This window comes from Anabrus simplex, chromosome 2 (assembly GCF_040414725.1).
Source record: "Anabrus simplex isolate iqAnaSimp1 chromosome 2, ASM4041472v1, whole genome shotgun sequence".
Lineage (NCBI taxonomy): Eukaryota > Metazoa > Arthropoda > Insecta > Orthoptera > Tettigoniidae > Anabrus > Anabrus simplex.
In genome coordinates this window covers 215,024,092-215,038,859 of record NC_090266.1, presented here as the reverse complement: position 1 = coordinate 215,038,859, position 14,768 = coordinate 215,024,092, and the positions used below count along the sequence as shown (strand labels likewise).

Genomic DNA, 14,768 nt, shown 5'->3' with positions numbered 1-14,768 from the left:
AGTTGATTTGAAACTGCTGGCATTAATTAGAGCCACCCTGACCGATACAAGATCCAAGGTGAAGTTCCACGGATGTCTCTCGCATTCCTTTGACATCAAAACAGGAGTCCGACAAGGTGATGGGCTATCCCCGATACTCTTCAACTGTGTTCTTGAAAAGATCATCAGAACCTGGCGGGTGAGATTACAGGAAACCAACTACAGTCCATTGAGAATAGGAACCAAATCCAAGGGGATCGCAACAGACTGCTTAGCATTTGCCGATGATATTGCTGTTCTCTCAACCGACATAGAAACGGCTAGAGCTCAAGTTGAAATTTGAAAGGAAATTGCCGAACAAACTGGTTTGCAGATATCGTTTGAGAAAACAGAAGTAATGACTAACGTCAAAGAGGCTCCACCAAAACTCCATACAAAATACGGGGACAAATTCAAATACCTGGGTGAGATCATCATGAAAAATGGACTGGACAAAGAAGCACTTCAGGAGCGAGTACGCAAACTGGAAATAGCCTACCAAACATCCCGCACAATCTACAACAAAAAATGCCTTTCCCAAAACACCAAGATACGTCACTATGAAACAGTTCTGAAGCCAGTAGTTCTATATGCAGCCGAAACCCTGTCTCTAAATGCCAACAAAGGACTCCTTGAAGAACTGGAGAAAAGAGAACGCAAAATTGTGAGAGGAATCTTGGGATCAAAGTACAGAAATGGAATCCATCAAAAGAGATCCAACAAGGAAGTCTACAGCAAAATAGAGAAAATTACTGACACAATCAGAAAAAGACGGGCACGATTTTACGGTCATCTGAAAAGAATGGACGGAAGAAAGTTAACTAAAGAAATCTTTCACTTTTTTGATTCAAACCCCAAAACCACAATTCCCTGGTTCAGAAATACCAAAGAAGACCTGCAAATGCTACATATCTCAGCTGAAGACGCCCTTAACAGAGATCTCTTCCGCAAGAAAATATTGACGAACGGGCTGAACCGAGACGAGCAGCCGAAGAGAAGATACGGTGCCCCTTGGACAGAGGAGCGTAAGCAGGCCCACTCACAAAGAATGAGGGAAATTTGGGCTCTAAAGAAGGCCAAGTTCAGTGTCAAATGCAACAAGACTTAACGTGGTCCTTGATGGCCCCAGCAAATTATATATAAAATAATAATAATAATAATAATATGCAATAAAGAAATAAATAAAACTTACAACTTTAAAAGTCATTCTGTAGTCAATGGATTACAAAAAGTGTGGTATGGATAAGCATGAGTATTTAGTATACAGGGTGAATCACTTAAAACTTGCACACCAAATATTTCTGAAATTGAAAGTGTGTGATGACTGTCCAGCGCATAGTGCATAATGTACTACATGTTCCTCCTAATCTGCAGTGGAATGTCTTCTAACATCTGTGGAAGTTGGTCTATTAGAAAGTTGAGATACTTTTGAGAATCTAGTGCTCCTTCTATGAGAAAAGGGCCTATGAGCCAGTTGTTCACTATTCCTCACCACACATTTGAACTGTATGGACGTTGATGTTCCACCTGATGATGTCAGTGGGGATTGTTAACAGATTAGTAGTACATGTTTCAGAGGTTTACTTGATCATGATTTGTCACGATGCAATCAGTGTGCTACAAAGGAAACAAACATAAGAACATCATAGCCTCATAACTAAGCAGCTGAATGGAGCACATACCTATCCGTATTTCCAATTTTCAAACTACGATAGCTCTTAAACTACTTGCACTAGAATCCTGAAATAAACACCATTGACATTCTAATTTACTCTAGTGTGGTTTTTTGTTAATGTTAATAGGCATTGTTCCATGCGAAAAACGTAACATTCTAAAAAATACAAATTCTAATAATTTTTAATATCTGTATATGGACTACAGCTCTGAGCCCTTGGTTACGCTTCATTTCTGTGAAAGCAGCCCATTAACTCGCGAGAAGTCGCACCCGTTTTAGAACGCGAGAGGTCGTGTTAAGGCAAATTGCTCATGCTTAATATTCTAATGAGCTGCTATTTTCCTTTTGCAGTGAATGCTGTGATAAAAATATAAATATGTTTAACTGTCTTTCAACTAGTACTAACATAATTACCCAGTAACAATACTTTCTCAATGTAAAAAATTAATGAAATTTTTTTGCAAAATCTGGTAAAATTACGTGAGTTTTTAAAGAACGCAAGAGGTTGCGCGTGAGCAAATTGCCTCAACGTTTGCATTTGTACATTTCATTGTATAATTTGGTCACAATTCAAGATAAAACTACAGCACCACATATCACTGAAAGCCACCATAAACCTCATGAACTTTACTTAAGAAACTTTCTAGGAAATGCAGTCATGGAAGAATACACTACGCGAGGGGTCGCTCGAAGGCAATTTGCCGCGGTAGATGCGAGAGTGAAAGAAAACTTAAACTACTCCGGAACGCAGCAGGCAATACACTGACGATAATCAACGTCAGGCAGGACAGAGGGAGGGGAGGGATGAAACGAGCGCCCTAAGCCCTACAGCGGCTAGCAACGAAATTATTAACAAATATTTAAAAAGAATGGAAAATTCTAAGTTCCCATAGAGGGAATTAGATATTTTTCACCAATAGAGCATGTCAAAAACAGAACAGATGTAAGGCTTTTCAGGCGTTTGCTGTATTAACCTTCGTTTCGTCTTTGGTCTGACACTAGACTCATCAGAGTGGGATGTATCAGACCCTACCCACTGACGCTGGGGTGTATGCAGGTGACTTATCAGAAGCCCATATAAGAGGCACTGTCTTATAACTGCATACGGGAGATAAATCTCCACAATATTTAAAAAGTGTGGCGAATTGCCGCGGGTGCAACCTCTCACATGTTAATAGAACTTTTCATTTACAAAATTTTGGGGTGCAAGTCTTAGGTGATTCATTCTGTATACTCAGCTTTTCTGAGTAAATACTCCACTCTATAAGAAATTAAGTTCTTGAGATAGTACCCTTCAGCTGAGCACATGTTCTTGATATGAAGGTGGTGTATCATAAACTCAAATTTCAAACAGTCTGAGAGTAGATTGATGGTATGAATATAACAGAGTATCCCTCTGAATTTCAGTATATAACCTGTGATCAAAAAATACGGTGAATGAATTACCAGCATGCGATGTAGTTGGTATTACTGGCCCAAGGTCATCAGTCATCGTTTACGGAACCATGTGGTTGTCGAGACGTTCAGTTTGTGTGTGCGCCTTGTGGAAGTATGGTGACGCTGTTAAGGGTGAAATGGTCCAATGTATGGACGTGAAATTCTTCTTCAAACTTGGCAAAACGCCAAGGGAATGTCACAACAGTGCTCCCGTTTGCGGGCATGCAGTATTTAAAAAACGGCCCTTTTCAGGGCCACCACTTACCTCTCAAAAGAGCACAGAGTCCCACTTACAGTACTCCTCTAACGTAGCTTGTGCTATTCTCCCTCTCAAAATAGTCATCTCCCCGAAACCTGCATGAGCTGCGCCAGGTGTATGGAAACAGTGGTTTATCGCAAAAAGTGTGTGTTCAAATGATACATGCGCTTCCATGACAGTTGTGAAAGATGTGCAACTGCCAGGTGAGTCCGTGATGTCGTGCAGCAACGAAAACATCGAAAACATTCACCAACTCATGACAGAAGATCGTTGCCGAATGGCTTGAGTCTTGACGAAGCCCACAGGAGTGCTTATTTGAATGTAATCGATGGGTTGGGTAAGCATATACTGGTTTGCGGTTAGTGACTCACAACCTGACCCCTTATCAGAAACAAGACAGGATGGAGCCATGTGGAGAGTTTATCAACATGGTGGATAGTGACTTCATCTTTCTTGAACGCATCGTTACAGGTGGCAAGTCGTGGTGCCTGAAGTACAACAGAATCCAAGAGGCGAAGCATGGAGTAGCACGACCCAGGGTCACCGAAATACAGAAAGGTTAGGCGTGAGAAGTTGTGCATCAAGACAAGGTTCATTAATTTTTTTGGATGCTGTAGGCATCATTCATAAAGAATACCTTCCGGAAGGAACAACATTGAATGTAACCACCTAGGTGAACATCCTGGATCGCCTCCTGAGGAGGATCAAACTTGTGTGTGCCAGTATACCACAAATGGGTCCTGGTGGCTGCTGTACAATAATGCATGCTCCCCCATACCTCAGGCATTGTTGACATATAACGCTGTGTGAATGCTGAACTCAATTGCATCCAATGGGCTGCCTTCATCCAAAATATGGGAGACCTGTACACGTGTTGTCAGAAGTGCATAGCCATGGAAGATGATTATTTTGAAGGCCAATAAGCTGTATTCCTGCATACATGTACAAATAAATCATGAAATCTATCATTCACCATGATTGCAGGTTGTATGTTCCCTTTGGATTGAGCATACTTTCAGTTCCCAGGCATATCTATTGATTTGTTGCTCTTGAGAGAGAGAGAGAGAGAGAGAGAGAGAGAGAAGCATTTCCCTATATTTTTCACGTGTATATTTTTATATCAGAAAGGACAGGGCAGTTAAAAATGTAATATTTCCCTGCAAAGCTGGAATACCCTTCCTTTCATGGAATAGCTCTTAACTGCTACAGCTTCTGCTTCTTCTGTTCTTCCTTCTTCCTGTTCTTCCGTCTCCAACTTGCTGCTTCCATGATAAATGACAAATTTATATTATTTATTGCTACTGGTTTAATGTCCCACCAACACAACGAAGGTTTTCAGTGATACAAGGATGGGAAGGGGCTAGGATTGGGCATATAGTGGCCGTGGTCTTAATTAAGGTACAGCCGCAGCATTTCCCTGGTGTGAAAATGGGAAACTAAAGAAAACCATCATCAAGATTGCAGACAGTCAGATTCGAATCCATCATCTTCTGAATGCAAAATTGCAGCTACGCGACCCTAACCACATGACCAACTCGCTCGGTAAATGACAAATACTTCCATGTAAAGAACACTTCTCACATCATCATTTTAGTACTTCACAGTCATCTCCTTGGTGTGTTTTACTTCATTTCTCCATATCTCTGCCATCACCTGTTGGAAGTTTGGCTCCATGACTAAATGGTTAGTGTACTGGCCTTTGGTCAAGGGGTCCTGGGTTCGATGCTCGACTGGGTCGGAGATTTTAACCTTCATTAATAAATTCTGGGGCTGGGTATATGTGCGTCTTCATCATTAGAATTAATCATCCTCATAGACACACAGGTTGCCTATATGGCGTCAACTTGAAAGACCTGCACCAGGCTTCTTCGGAGGCCACACGTCATTGGAAATTAAGTATCACGATCTGACAAGCACCATGACAATCCTGATCTCTCTTCAAATTTGTTGCAAATATTATATCATCACCTGCAAGAATTTTGAGATATAATCTGAAGTGTCTTTTTCCTAAAAATGTATTCCCTAAAAGTATCAGATCACCTTCTTCAGGGTTATTAATAGACAAAAATTGTGATTTGTGTTGAATTACAAACAAATGTTTGATTTTAGTTGAAAGCAACTTAAATGCCACAACATCACCTAAATTTGAAATGACTGAATTACTATATTATAATTATATTATATCCACATTGGGAAATCCATTGCTTATATAATACTAGCTGATGTACCCGTGCTTCGCTACAGGATTCTCAGGAAAACTGGCTTGGTGGTTTTCCTAACTGAATTCAACATAGCTCATAACAAAAACGTCAGTAGGAATGTAGTGATTGAAAGCAATGTTAGCATATAAAATACTCGATCAAATGAAAAACTGCACACTTTTTCACTTTCAACGAACAGTACTATGGTGCCGATCTAATAGTCCAAAGTTCCAGAGCTGGAATAACCAGGTCGCAGACTGCCGTGAACACTCCTCTGTCATTATTCCGTTAAATATGCACACTACTCATTCCAATCAGTGCCTCAGAGTAGGGATTGAATAGCTGGAATGCTATGATGAACCAGTGTATTACGTACCAGTGATATCAGAAAATGTATGAACCAGAGGAATGGCATGCTAAAGAAGAAAGTTATATAACTCCCCAGCTACATCCCGCCAATATACAGGCAGGCTATTACACTCGATACAACCAGGCGAGTTGGCCGTGTGGTTAGAGGCGCGCAGCTGTGAGCTTGCATCTGGGAGATAGTTGATTCGAACCCCACTGCCGGCATCCCTGAAGATGGTATTGCGTGGTTTCCCGTTTTCACACCAGTCACACCAGACTGTACCTTAATTAAAGCCTAGGCCACTTCCTTCACACCCCTATTCCTTTCCTATCCCATCGTCGCCATAAGAGCTACCTGTGTCGGTGCGACGTAAATCAAATTTTAAAAACCTTGGTACGCTGCAGTAATCCTATCTATCGGGGATGAGTGGAAACAGAAGACAAGAAGCACATCACAACAAACAATGGTCAATGTAATGTTATTGTTGATAAAGTTTATGAGCTTTCTATATTGCAGGCCTTCACATTAGTTTTCTTTTGACTCTGTGATATTAGGGCGTCTTACAAAATTATTTATATAGTAGACTGTAGTTACTTATTCTCAGACTTTACATACCTCTTTTCACTAAATTCTGTTTACCCATTTTCTCATGACTCGGCGCTGATATGGACATAGTAACAAAAATCCAAATTCATTAATATCTCTGTGATTATATGCGGTACGGTAACAACGTATAAGACATAAGTGATCGGAAATTTAATAACTTCTTACATAACTACAACTAAATTATGACATAACTAAAGTTATGTTAGTTATGTAGTATTTTTCGATACGACCACTAATAACATAAATCAATTATTTGTGAATTACATTTCAGGCCTTCCCCTAAACTACCATTTCACTCAGTGTGAATAAAATAATTTATAGCCTAGATTGTAGTGGTTCATCACCCGACTTTACATACCGATTTTCATTAAATTCTCTTCAGCCGTTTTCTCGTGTTGCGTGTACATACATACATACACACACACACAGCCGGACAAGCGGATAGACAGACAGAAATTACGGAAAAGTTAAAAATGTATTTCCTTGTTACTGTGGACATGACCGATACAGAAATACCATTCTTTTTAAATAAAACTCTTATTTTATATATATAGATTACATTTCAGGCCTTCCCCTAACCTACCATTTTAATCAGTGTGAATAAAATTATTGATGGCCTAGATTATAGTGACTTATTCCCCGACTTTGCTTACCAATTTTCATAAAGATATGACCACTGATATAATAAATATTTGAGATTTTTTTTCTTTTTGCTAGTTGCTTTTACGTCGCGCCGACACAGATAGGTCTTATGGCAACGATGGGACAGGGAAGGGCTGGGAGTGGGAAGGAAGCAACCGTGGCCTTAATTAAGGTACAGCCTGGTATGAAAATGGTAAATCACAGAAAACCATTTTCAGAGCTGCCGACAATGGGGTTCGAACCTACTATCTCCCGAATACTGGATGCTGGCCGCACTTAAGCGACTGCAGCTATCAAGCTCGGTAGAATTAAATTTTAGGCCTTCCCCTAAACTACCATTTTTCTCAGCGTGAATACAATTATTTATGGCCTAGATTATATCGACTTATTACCCCGACTTTGCATACCGATTTTCATTAAGACACGACAACTAACATAAATATTTGAGAATTAAATTTCAGGCCTTCCCCTAAACTACCATTTCACTCAGCGTGAATAAAATAATTTATAGCCTAGATTGTAGTGGTTCATCACCCGACTTTACATTCCGATTTTCATTAAATTCTCTTTGGCCGTTTTCTCGTACATACATACATACATACATACATACATACATACATACATACAGACAGACAGACAGACAGACAGACAGACAGACAGATAGAAATTATGGAAAAGAAAAAAATGCATTTCCTTGTTACTGTGGACATGACCGATACAGAAATACCATTCTTTTTAAATTCTGAGCAATGTACAGACAAAACTCTTATTTTTTATATATATATATATATATATTGTGACCGTATCGTCACAATGAATAATTATTCCGAAGTATATATTTGGGAAAGAAGTAGGTTGGAAGCTTTCTTTGTGTGGATGCTGGCAGTTGCATCATCTTGCACTTCACTTCGCGACATAGAGGCGCCTGGAACACCCAGTGGGTGGCTCAGAAAACCCCCGAACTGGGCGCGTGTCATGGAAGAAGGAGAAGAAGAACACCGCTTTGCTGATTCCATCTTTAAAACAATTGCCAACACACAGCGATGCCAAAGCGAGGGGGTGATTTTAAAGGTATTTTCGGCTCAAACAAGGATTGTTTAACTAGAAATCTTACGTCAGAGTAATGGGAAAAATATTTGATGAATTGTCAAATTAATAACCAAAGTAGAAGAATATTACCCATGTAAATGCGCTTAAAGAAGCTTATGTAACAGGCTCGGGGTCCCCACGCCGAGCTTGGAGCCAAGTGTGTTAGGGGGTTCCCATTTCCCCTCCGATCCATATGAATTAATTGCTACGAATCTCCCGATCATTTCAAACTCCGCATAGCATCGCGTACTTGTAACTATTGAGTCACACAATCTGGCGCATAGATGATTTTCACAGACCCGTTGGTTCAGAAGATGTCAAATTAGAGTGGGTACTTTGTCCGTGAAACCACCCCTACTCCTGGTAAGCTTATAAGTTCTTGCACTTCCAAGGGTGGAGGAGTAGTCGAGGACGAGCTTCAGAGGTGGAATCACGGTCGGTTCGCGAGCGGTAACTACCTCTTCTTTGTATGAATAAGTGACACAAAAAGCGGGAGTGAAGTTCTAAAACTGTTTTTCTAGTGTGCAGTGATGGTAGGAAATGTAACTGTATGACAAAGATATTTGTGCGACATCCGACCGCGACGTAAACTCTAAATACATGGAATTATGACATAGGTTGTGACTGTCTAAAGTTGAGTACGCCGTGGAGATCAAACTCCGGACGGAGAACGCTCATCGCGAGGTTGATTTCTGTAGCAGTGAGGGAGGTCATTTTTCGAGGAGTATAATTCTGGGATTTGGGAAACTGTTTCAAAAGAAGAGCAGAAGTCATGTGATGAAGTACTATAAAAATAAATCCATGTAAAATTGAGAACAGGATTTTCAGGATCAAATTATCACACTAAGTAACGGGGAGTGATAAGTGCAGGATCTGAACGATCTAGACAGAAAATTAGGAGAAGGACGGTTGATTTATATCACGGAAGTAGGAGGTGATAGACTTGGGAATGAGGAGATCGTGAATGTTCAACTCACCTAATTTAAATTAAATATACTAGCTGAGGTATTTATCATAATTAGCATCACGCAACTTGCATCGGTCATAGAACGATAGAGGGGAAGTTTGATGGTGTAGTGTGATCAACAAGTGTGCAAGATTGTGAAAATATAATTTCAGTGATCTGTTTACCAGGAAGATGGATTACTCCAGCAATGCCACAGGACTTCTAGAACTCAGGACTGTTCGAGCCAACGACATGGAGTGAGCACCGATGGCAGGCCCCCGGAAGGTTGGGTGGGCCGAGATGCACCAAAACTGTTGAGTATTGAGCTATCTTTCTTCCAATGTTAGTATTTCCCCTTGTAAATAGAGTTAATATAAAGATAGGGTTAATGATGATGTAATTGATAGGTTAATTATCTCGGAGTGGTCGAATGACCCATTGTTTAGTTTGATTTATTTAAGTAGATACGAAAAGGGAGTGAACCAGGAAAGATGTATAGAGTTTGGGACCCCTTTTAGTGCCTGTATGTGCATGCCATACTATTTGGGGTTTTTTATGAGTGCTGCGATGGAATGGAGGGGGGAAAATGAGTAGAAAATTGTGCAGGTTAATGTCGTAGATCTCATCTGTGTGACTGCATAAGACGAGCAGGGATTAGCAGGTGACAGGATCATCAACATGTGCCTGTACAGAAATTAATGTGGAATAGTGACAGCACTAAATTCGTAAAAGTAGAAATAGTAGTTTGTTTTGCATGCTAGTGTATAAGTTTGGCTGTAACTGAAGATGTTCGAGAAGTTATGTGCAGAGGTTCGAACACCCGCCCCCCTACACATTAGTTAGGCTAATGAAGTAGATAGTTATTAGTTGAGTTTGATAAAGTCTGATTTTTTAAATTATTATTATTATTATTATTATCGTCATTATTTTCTTAATGTAATTTGATCGGTGATTTTGTACCAATATTTCGAGCAACAGGTACACAACCTCGCCTCAGTAGGCAGAGAACAGGGAACATTGCCGTGGTTGGCGGTAGACATTAGTGTGGTAAAAGTACGACGAAGAGAATGTGCGATAGAACCCCAGACCTCTGGAGATATGAGGGAGTTGGAAGTGATTTAACGGCTTAATTTGAGAAATAATTCTCGGGTATTGAAAGTGTATGGGCTGGCTTGAGCAATGAATAGATTGCGCCAATTACAAATGAATTTAATTTTATAGACACAATGACCTAGTGTAAGTGGGTTGAATAGTGTCTTTAGTCTTCGGACAGTGGAGCGAATGTCAGCCGTGATTTATAACTGAGAGGGGAGAGTCTGGTGAGGGGAGGACCAGACACAAGCAGAAAAGTTGGTCGTTCTAACAGTTTGCTTTTCTTTTGAGAATAAAGACAGCAAGTTCTTTAATTACCACACGCCGTGAGCCATGACCCACAGAGCAATGTAGATGTTTCTTTTGTATGACAGTGTTCACATGATTAGGGTAAATTAGGGATTGACTGCAGGATCTTTGATGGAGACGAACATAGTCTCCAGTTCGAACCTCGATTGCACAAAGACGGAACGGCTGCTCGCACAAGTAGCGGACTCTACGAGATGAAATACAGCCATTGATATTTTCTGATTGTGTATAATATATGTTTCTTTTCAGGGTGTAATCTTGTTTTGTGTTAAGTACTGTTCTGCGCGAATTTAGACTTCGTGAAATTTCACTGATAGTTGATGTAAGTGACGAGTTCGTTGTCAAGCCTGTGTTCGTTTTATTTTTATTTTCTTCTAATTCGTGGAGACGCGTAACTTTGTTTCTTTTTATCTCACGGTTTAAGTGATGGGTTTTAGGGTTTTTGTTGGAGTATTTGAATAAGTTTCATATATAATTTTCTTCATTTTCATAGATATTTTGGTGGTGGTTAAGTGTAAGATACACGACCACTCTGAGATGTAACGGTACTTGTGTAAATATAATTTAACTTGTGATGTGGGATTCAGTCCCAGGGGATACTGGCATTTGGAGGAAAATAGCTCGTAACTGTAAATAGGTAAAGGGTAATATTTTGTGTGTGTGTGTGTGTGTGTGTGTGTGTGTGTGTGTGTGTGTGTGTGTGTGTGTGTGTGTGTGTGTGTGTGTGTGTGTGTGTGTGTGTGTGTGTGTGTGTGTGTGTGTGTGTGTGTGTGTGTGTGTGTGTGTGTGTGTGTGTGTGTGTGTGTGTGTGTGTGTGTGTGTGTGTGTGTGTGTGTGTGTGTGTGTGTGTGTGTGTGTGTGTGTGTGTGTGTGTGTGTGTGTGTGTGTGTGTGTGTGTGTGTGTGTGTGTGTGTGTGTGTGTGTGTGTGTGTGTGTGTGTGTGTGTGTGTGTGTGTGTGTGTGTGTGTGTGTGTGTGTGTGTGTGTGTGTGTGTGTGTGTGTGTGTGTGTGTGTGTGTAACACTCAACAGTTTTAAGGTTCAACGGGTGATAGAATACAAAAGCCAGAGGTTGCAATGTGTATGTCTACGAGTATGGTCATCCCTCGGGGATGTATTTTTGTATTATGTCAAATTAGGTATCCATCAGATTATTGGTTCGGATGGAAGATTTTCCTTCATCTGAAATATTATCAGGAATTGTGGTCATCCACATAGATATTCTTGTGGAATATGGATGAAGTTAACTGATGGATAGTAGCACGGATTTTATCATTGCTAAATAATTGTATTTAGTTTGTCAAATTTATATTAGTTTACTAAGGTTGTCATATTGTTTGTATAGATTTCAACGAGTGCCTTAGTAAATTTGAAAACTTATTTGTGCCTATCTGTGCCGAATGTTAGCATCCCAAAAACCTCTTCCATTCACTGTAAGCCTTTAAGTTAGTTATAAGTTTAATTTTATTTTTCTGCCGCGAACGATCTGCGACTCTCAGTGGCCAGGGTTCAGATCTTAGGGACGGGAGAGTAGCAGTGACCTTGCTGTGCCGAATGGACGTTGACCTCTTGTGTGAGTGGATTAATATTATACAATCCCAATGAGAGGGAATCGTCACAGGCCGAAAAGGTCCCTTGACCATTGCCTTCCGTGGACCATGGTCCCGTGTGAATGACCCGACAGGGTTACTTTTTGTTGCCACACAGTACCACGAGCTATGGGGGATGGTGGGAAAGGTCCCAATATATATATATATATATATATATGTATATTACATTTCAGGCCTTCCCCTAACCTACCATTTTAATCAGTGTGAATAAAATTATGGATGGCCTAGATTATAGCGACTTATTCCCGACTTTGCTTACCAATTTTCGTGAAGATACGACCACTAATATAATAAATATTTGAGAATTAAATTTTAGGCCTTCCCCTAAACTACCATTTTTCTCAGCGTGAATACAATTATTTATGGCCTAGATTATATTGACTTATTACACCGACTTTGCATACCGATTTTCATTAAGACACGACAACTAATAACATAAATATTTGAGAATTAAATTTCAGGCCTTCCCCTGAACTACCATTTCACTCAGCGTGAATAAAATAATTTATAGCCTAGATTGTAGTGGTTCCGTCACCCGACTTTACATTCCGATTTTCATTAAATTCTCTTTGGCCGTTTTCTCGTGATGCGTGTACATACATACATACATACATACATACATACATACATACAGACAGACAGACAGACAGAAATTATGAAAAAGAAAAAAAATGCATTTCCTTGTTACTGTGGACATGACCGATACAGATATACCATTCTTTTTAAATTCTTAGCAATGTACTTACAAAACTCTTATTTTATATATATATAGATTACATTTCAGGCCTTCCCCTAACCTACCATTTTAATCAGTGTGAATAAAATTATTGATGGCCTAGATAATAGCGACTTATTCCCCGACTTTGCTTACCAATTTTCGTCAAGATACGACCACTAATATAATAAATATTTGAGAATTAAATTTTAGGCCTTCCCCTAAACTACCATTTTTCTCAGCATGAATACAATTATTTATGGCCTAGGTTATATCAACTTATTACCCCGACTTTGCATACCGATTTTCATTAAGACACGATCACTAATAACATAAATATTTGAGAATTAAATTTCAGGCCTGCCCCTAAACTACCATTTCACTCAGTGTGAATAAAATAATTTATAGCCTAGTTTGTAGTGGTTCATCACCCGACTTTACATTCCGATTTTCATTAAATTCTCTTCAGCCGTTTTCTCGTGATGTGTGTACGTACATACAGACAGACAGACAGACAGACAGACAGACAGACAGAAATTACGGAAAAGAAAAAAATGCATTTCCTTGTTACTGTGGACATGACCGATACAGAAATACCATTCTTTTTAAATTCTGATCAATGTACAGACAAAACTCTTATTTTATATATATAGATTTCAATATATCATGCAATAAGGAATAAGATGCTTAGAAAGTAAATGTCAGACAGGCAGCAGTCATATACTGACAAATTATTTCAGCTTGCCTCAGGTGGAGATTGTCAAATACAAAACAAACCTAATACATACAGATACAAATAAATACAAGTGATTGGCTATACAAACAAGAAAATACATGAGAAATTTTATTTTAACTTCTGAAAGGTATTTAAGTTCATTCTTGGCCAAAAAAAAATTATATGTTAGGTGGGTCTTTAGAATGACCAGAAATCCCTTAAAAGTGGAGAAAGCAAAATCAGTATTGGATGAGGAGAACCATTGGTAGAATACATACAACCAAAATAAACTACATCTATACAGTTTAATACACACGAGAACTCCTTGCTGCTGAAGTTAAGTCCTATAATGTGTAAGGATTTCCACCCTATATCCACTCCTCGTTTTCACTCCATCCTTAATAGCAGAAACTACACACTCTTGTTCAGTATTCCCATCATTTTCTACTGGTAGGATATCTTGTGATGAGGCATTTCTGTATTTTTATCTAGTAGGGTATTTTGCAGTGAGGTTACCTCCAATGGGTTCAAACTTTGAATGGGTCTTATCATGTCCTGCCCAGCAGTTTGCACTCGAACCATTTTAATGTTACCATCTTTACTGGGAAACATCTCAACTACTTTCCGACTGGCCATTCAAGTCTTTTCTTCTGATCAGAACCTACCAACACAATATCACCAATCTTCAGTATCCCTTCACCCCTTTATTTAGCTAGTGGCTGGCCCAGAAGTCTCAGGTAATCGTCAAGGAAACCTTTTCTCACTACCTCCTGTAAACACTTCAGGTACCTTGCCCATTTTTGAGGTTGGTCATGTCAAGGCGATCAAAATCAGGAACTCCAATGGAAAGGTTGTCCTGCAGGAACATCACTGGAGTTCATGGTACCAAGTCACTCGGATCCTCAGACAAGTACATCAGAGGTCTAGAATTCACGACAGACTCAACATCGCATGGTATGATCAAGACCTTTTCATATTTGAGAGATGCTTTCCCACATGTCCTCTTCATAAAGTCCTTAACCATTTGAATGATCTTCTCCAAACATCTACCCCCAACAAGCAACAGTGGGTGGAATGAATTTCCACTGGATTCTCCTTCTGGATATT

At 39.6% G+C, this 14,768-nt stretch overlaps 1 protein-coding gene across 6 annotated transcripts in view; it reads left to right on the top strand.

Annotated features, from left to right (window-relative positions):
* Positions 1 to 14,768, top strand: part of Ctns (Cystinosin) — a 636,400-nt gene that overhangs the window by 546,849 nt on the left and 74,783 nt on the right. Inside the window, exon 12 of one of the 6 annotated variants that reach the window (XM_067140511.2) lies at positions 9,411 to 11,342. The exons of the other annotated variants lie outside the window; for them this stretch is intronic. The gene's annotated coding sequence lies outside the window, so the exon portion shown is untranslated. Of the gene's footprint in view, positions 1 to 9,410; positions 11,343 to 14,768 lie in introns of those variants that run through there. 6 annotated transcript variants of the gene reach the window in all.